The following is a 7,051-nucleotide window of genomic DNA, read 5'->3' as shown; positions in this document are numbered from 1 at the left end:
CCCCAATGTCTTTAGCCAGTCGAAGACCCGCTATGAGGGCCTCATACTCAGCCTCATTATTACTTGCATTGAATAGAAAACGGAGAGCACACTTGAAGTATTCCCCCTCTGGGGTAGTGAGGATTAAACCGGCTCCACTACCTTCTTTGCAGGATGATCCATAACCATTAAGGGTCTAAAAATGGGGATCGGTTGTCCCATGAATGGCTTGTGGCCATGGAGGGGGTATGTGCGGGGTAAGGTTGGGGAATTCCAGAATGAAGTCGGTAACGACTTGGCCTTTGATGGCTGTCCGAGGTCGGTAAGAGATCTCGTATTGACTTAATTTGAAAGACCATTGTATGAGTCTGCCTGATGACTCTAGTTGTTGCATAATTTTCCTTAAAAGGTTGGTTAGTGGGGACCACAATTGAGTGTGCCTGGAAATAGGGTTAGAAGCATCTTGAGGCGATGACCAGAGCCAGAGCCATCTTCTCTAATAAAGGGTAGTTCTGTTCTGCCTCCCGGAGTGCGCGGTTGATGTAGTAAACTGGGCGCTGGACTGAGTTGTCTTCCCTGATGAAAGCAGCACTGACCGCCGTAATGGGGACAGCTAAGTAAAGGAAAAGGGTCTCTCCTGGCAATGCTTGAGAGAGGAGAGGGGAATTGGCTAGGCATTGTTTAATTATTGGAAGGCCTCCTTAGACTCAGTGTTCCATTCGAAGGGCTGTCGGAGAACTTTGAAGAATGTTGAAGGCAGCGACTCTTTTGTGACGGCGCATATCCCGTCGCAAAAAATGGTCTATTGCGATGGCATTTTTAACCGTCGCCATTAAATAGCTTTTGCCACGGTAAGTACCCCGTTACGAATGAGAATACAATAAAAAGTGTGTTAAATACAGAAGTATTTGCGGCGGCTTGTGTACCTTTGCGAATAGTGGACCAATTGTGACGGCAATTGTCCGTCGCAAAAAAAAACTCTTATTAAAACAACGTCGTTTTACTTATTAGATTTATCATTTGTGACGGTTTAAACATGCTATCGCAAAAAGTAATGAAATTTTTTTCATATCCCGCTCATTCACTCATTTGTGCTATTGTTTTCCCCCAAAATCCTTTGAGGCAAAATTGCATCAGCGTGTTACGATCTCTCTCTCAACGAGCAACGACGACAAACAGGAGTGACGACGGCTACGAGTAGTAGCGATGGTGCGGCAAGTGATGACGGCTACCTACTAACAGCAGCAGCAGTGGTACAGCTAGTAGCAGGAGTGAATGTATCAGGTAAGTCATCATCAATTTGTCTAGATTTAGGTATTAGTAACTATTCAAAACCCTGGTTTTTTATTTTATTTTAGACATCACATCTTATAAAGGAATACCTCATCAAGTTAAATCTGTAATCTTAAACCTAGGTTGGGTTCACTGTACCCTCATTCATATTCATATTACATTGGATTTTGGATTTTGTTAACGCTTGCTATACTATAAGAAATTTAAAATGATTATATATTGTATAATAATGGATGTATAATATTACCCTATGGTTTATGTTATAGGTGAAAAGTTCAAATAATTCAAATGGAGAAAACTGTTTCAATTTTGTTATAGAAAACTGTTATAGAAAGCATCTTTGTTATATATAAATATATACATCTTCTCATTATAGAAAACTGTTTAGTCTTGTTAATTTTAAGTCAAAAACACCAAATTTTGTTGTTCAAAATTACAAATATACAACTGACATATCATTCTATAGGATTTTATATACACCAAATTTATTTGTAATTCAATTTCCTATAGATACCTACAATGTATAGCCTTTGATTTCTTTGTGTTTGCTTTCTTAAAAGAGCTAATAAAACAATGAGGAGTGACGACGGCTAGCAGCAGCAACGGTGGTTCAATTAGTCTCAATCGCGCCTCTCTCACTCACTCAGCGAGTGACGACCCCTGTATGCTCTCTCTCTCTCTGTCTCTCTCTCACATAGATCTTACTCAAATTCACTATTTTTTCATGAATTGATTGGTCTGTAAGTAGGGTTTGAGGAATAGTTATCAACTGTGGTATATGCATATGTATTTTGACTGATCTAATCAGTCATAGCTCGCTTGCTTTCACCTTTTTTAATATACGTGCTAAAAAAAATTATAATCGTCATTGCATTTGTTTTGTAAAATTATGTTCCCCCCCTCTGGTATGGATTTGAAGATTGGGTTTTAGGGTTATGTTTATAATTTTTTGTTAGATGGTTAATTTTTTATTTTTATTTTTAATGTTAAATGGTAGTTCAATTTGTTTAGTCAAATGGCCCAATGATGTAGAAATAAAAACTGTAATATAGCATCTGAAAAGGGAGGGATGGATTGAGGGGTTAAAATTTTGTAGTTGGTCAACAGAAAGACTTATTGGTAAGTGAATTAATGACGCGGTTGTGTCTGGTGTCTTTTGCATCAAAATAAATACATTGTAATTTAGGTTTTGGTGCCTAAAAGAGTATGCATTTAATCACATCTTGGGATAGTATAAGTAGGAGTTTCACTGTTATATGGGGTTTGATTCCATCTAAGTCTAAGCAGGTTTTAGTAGTTGTACATATATTGTCCCACTGGAGTTATGTTTTTGGTGTTTTGTTTTTTGGGTTGCCTCCCTTATATGTGGTGTCTTTTGCATTGCTTGGAATGTGAACCAGCTGTTTGAATTATAGGTTGTAGCCTTGTAGGTGCTTTGTGAATTGACGCAACATCTGTAGCTTTGTCTTGAATATCAGTGTCTCTTACTAATATCATTGGTTACCAAAATTAAAATAACGAATCAACTTTGCATTGCTTGATTCACATTGGTTACCTGTTGGGTACTCATGAGATACCTGATATAGACCAATTCTTGTTAGTTCCTTGTGTTAAACTACGTAGGTGGTCTTGATTGAAAACTTTGACTTTATCATGTTAGAAATAAATCCACTTAATCATTTTTGGGTTAAGTACCTGATGCAGAAATCAGTAAATAACTGAATGGGATAAGACCACCTACCTATTTGAGAGAAATTGGATGGATAGGTATCATGATGCATGAATATGTAGGTATTATTTAGAGTTATTTGATGTCTAATTTTTGTGGATGTGTGCAAAAGCGATATTTGAGGGAAGTATAGATGATGGATAAGAGTTGGATTAATTTGCCAAATAGGATGTCGAGGGAATACATTAATGGGATTGATCAATTCCTTGTGTTTGCCTACACCAATAGGGCTGAAGGTTCGATGATTAGTTGTCCGTGTAGGAAATGTGAGAATCGATACCATCTTGTATGAGAGGGTGTAGAGGAGCATATGATTTTGAATGATTTTTAAAAAGGTACAAACATTGGATTAATAATGGGAAATCTTACATATCTCTGCATGGTAATCGAGAGAATGAAACATCGGCTAATTTAGACATTGGGGATGATATGGTTTGAATGGTACAAGGGGCTATGGGAAATCCACATGCTGGTACAAGTATTGAGGGTAATGAACCACAAGGGCCTGATCCCCATGCATCTGAACTCTAACTCGGTCCAAATGCAGAGACTGCAAAGTATTTCAAACTTCTTCAAGATGCACAAAGTGAATTGTATCCAGGTTATGAGAAGTTCACATCTTTGTCATTCATTGTTTGACTTCTACATTTGAAGGTGCTTAATTAGTAGCCACGCAAGTCTGTTGACATGTTGATTGAGTTATTGAATGAGGCATTCCCATTGGGTGTGAAACTCCTGGACTCATATTACAAAGCTCAAAAGGTCTCAACAGATTTGGGCTTCATCTATGAGACGTGGGATGCATGTCCTAACAGTTGCATGTTGTTTCGAAACATTGATGTGAAATGGAATGATATTATTATTTTTTAACCTTCAAAAAATAAGCATTTCATTACATTTTTTCCCATTAAAACAATGCCCTTTAAAGTCAAAAAGTGAAATCAAAATTTAAAAAAAAAATGTGCAAGCAGCCCGTGCAAGACGGGCCTATTTGACTAGTATATATATATGTATATGTATATCTACACAAGTATGGGGTGGCACACTAATTATAATATTAACTTAATTACTTGATATTAACACTAATTAATCAGGTTTAGGACACTAATCACACTTAACCTAGGTAATTATGATTAGGTTTAATTAATCACGATTAGGTCTACTATTCATGTTTAATTGCCACTAATCCCGATTAAGTTTTGCACATAACATATAAAAATGCAAGGCACATTAGATGAAGTTAATTAAGCACCTTGATTAGGGAAATATGAACAAGTATATTATCCTTTTGTTAATTATCGCAACTGTTTGCATTCACAAAAGGAGACAAAAGTTATCTCCATGCCTCATAGATGCAACTTAAAACAAAGCATTTCTCTTTCTGGGACAGACACATACATGCATGAAGAGATGCAAACTCATCTCTTTGTTTCATTGCTGCTGCCCTTAGTTAGACTAGTATCTTGATTGTCCAATGGCTAACATTCTGCCCACTTGTACTGCTCATATAGTCATATTATTGTATGGAGGACCACACATTTGGAATTAATCAACTACCTTTCTTATTCAAATATAGAGGTGCCTAGTTTCACATTCTGGACTTTCATAAGCTATTGAAGGGAAGAATTGGATCTCAATATGTAAAAAATAAGAAGAGAGGTTAAGAAAAGTAGTAAAGAACTTAAACAGTTCATGTACTATATTTTAAACACCCTATTCATATTACCAGTCTACCGACTAGGACATGTCATCTATAGGGATAGCCTCGCATGAAATGCCCTAATTTAACTTCCCCAACTTCAACTTAGCAGAAGGGGCACCTTCTCAACCCTTACTTAGCATAGGATGCATTGTTCATGCCCTTTTTGGTTCACTAACTTTCTTGTTTTGTTGCTTAGATGCATCACTCCAGCCTGATCACACGTGGGAAAATACGCATTGGCACTGCAGGAAATATCAGTTTTGGAGGCGTATTTTTAACGGCGTTTTTTAAAACGTCACTGTTTGTAATATTTAACGGCGTTTCATAAACGTCGCATTTTTCTCTAATCAAAGCGACGCCGTTTCATGAATAGAAGACGTTTATAAACGCCTTGAAATGGCTTTGTCCCGCACGCTCCCTCCCCCTCTTTCACCTTTATTTTGAATCTGACTCTCACTCTCGCTCTCACTCTCACTCTCACTCTCACTTTCACTCGCGCTCTCTCTCTCTCTGAAAAACGAAATCGATTCAGATCGGTGACAGCAAACTTGTGAGCGTTCATCAGAGCCATTTCCAAGATCTTACATCGGTGATTCATCAGAGCCATTTTGAAGTTCTCTCTCAAAATCGATTCAGATCGGTGAACGACTGTCTCTCTCTCTCTGTGCTGTCTAAACCCTAATTATCTCTGTCAGTTCAGCTCTGTGGTTCAGAGATTCAGCTCGGTCTCAGCGAAACAGATCGGTGATTCATCAGAGTCATTTCAGTTCTCTCTCGAAATCAAAATCGAAATCAAATTTCATCTCAGCGATTCAGATCGGTGAGCTCCATTGTCTCTCTCTCTCTCTCTCGCTCAAGCTGAACTGATATTTGAATCATGTTACATGTCCTGTTGAATCAAGCTGAACTGATATTTGAATTAATCTGAACTGATATTTGAATCATGTTATATGTCCTGTTGAATCAAGCTGAACTGATTTGAATTAATCTGAACTGATATTTGATTATGACCTGAATATAAATATATATGTATATATATAGCTGAAGTCATTCTTGTACAACTATTTGGAATAAATTAATTTGGGTTCATATATTGGGAACACTCTGCTAATTACTTTAATAATTTAATAATGGCAACAAGAACACTCTGCTAATTACATTATTAATTGTAAAAAGTATATATTTGCAATTTTTTTTTTTGGGGGGGTCAAAAACAAAATCAACATATTAAGATATTTTTATTCATGATTTTAGAAAGAAATATTTAAGACTTTACATGAGCCCATCAACATAATAAGGCTTTTTCTAAACTTGCCAAACCAGCCCTTAAGCTTCTTTTTTTGGACTTGCAGTGTCTCATAATTGATGAATCCAACAGGATATTGGAAGCAAACTTTGAAGAAGAAATGAAGCAAATTATTAAGATTCTGCCAAAGGTAAATCATATTTTAGTCATTTGTATTATTGACTGTAATGTGGTACAGGGTGTCATGGCAGCTATTATGAATCATGGCCTTATATGATATGAAATTGTTTTAGCACCTTATTTCATTAAATTAATATCATGTGATTGTTTTTATTCTCCCTGCATAATTTAATTGGAAAATCTAAAAAATCTTCTGAATTGAAAGATTCTTGTTCAATTTTTTGAATTGAAAAAATGATGTAGGCTGTTCTATATCTATTTGAAACTTTTTTTTTTTTTTCAAAATATACACCTCGTGAATGATTTTTTTCCTCCCGATGAAGATAATTGCGCATTTTACCTTTTTGAGTCATATGGTTTAGATTTTACAAACATGCCAATTGATATGATTTCCCAAAGGGAGTGAATGAATGACCTGGGAAGGAAAATCTAATGTTTGAGAGATTGTTGCTTTCTGCATTGCCTTGTTGATTCCTTCACCTGGGATCAATTTTCTGGCTGCGTTTCACCCCTGAAGCTTCATAATTGATTTTAAAATGTGTTAATTTGTTCCTGCAGTAACTGAAATGCTTCAAGTTTACTTCTTGTCACCTATACGAATGTTATACAAGTGTATATTTGGTGTCTTTCATTGTGTCTGAATTAATTGAGATGTTATCTGATGTGCAGAAGAGGCAAACAGCTCTATTCTCAGCTACCCAGACTAAGAATGTATTTCTGTACATGCTTTTATTGTTTCCTTTGTTTATTTAGATTGTAAACATACATTGTTTTGAACTCAATATTTTTTTTATTTATCAATATCTCTGAATTCTTTTCTTTATAGAAACTCTCACAGTGAATAAAATTCTGATAAGACTTTCCTAATTTTGTTGCTTGAACATTGCAAGTGTTTCCAACACCAAAATTATAAATTCTGTGT

General features: G+C 36.1%; 1 long non-coding RNA gene across 1 annotated transcript; it reads left to right on the top strand.

Moving 5' to 3' along the window:
- The first annotated feature begins 1,453 nt into the window (after positions 1-1,453).
- LOC145788923 (uncharacterized) lies at positions 1,454-7,002 on the top strand. Its single transcript, XR_014339972.1, has 3 exons — positions 1,454-1,934; positions 6,056-6,139; positions 6,799-7,002. It is a non-coding gene; the product is annotated as an uncharacterized LOC145788923 (long non-coding RNA).
- The last annotated feature ends 49 nt before the right edge of the window (positions 7,003-7,051 follow it).

Source organism: Camellia sinensis, chromosome 9 (assembly GCF_055761805.1).
Source record: "Camellia sinensis isolate YWXY chromosome 9, ASM5576180v1, whole genome shotgun sequence".
Lineage (NCBI taxonomy): Eukaryota > Viridiplantae > Streptophyta > Magnoliopsida > Ericales > Theaceae > Camellia > Camellia sinensis.
Note: the sequence above shows the minus strand (reverse complement) of the source record. Positions and strands in the feature narration are given on the sequence as shown.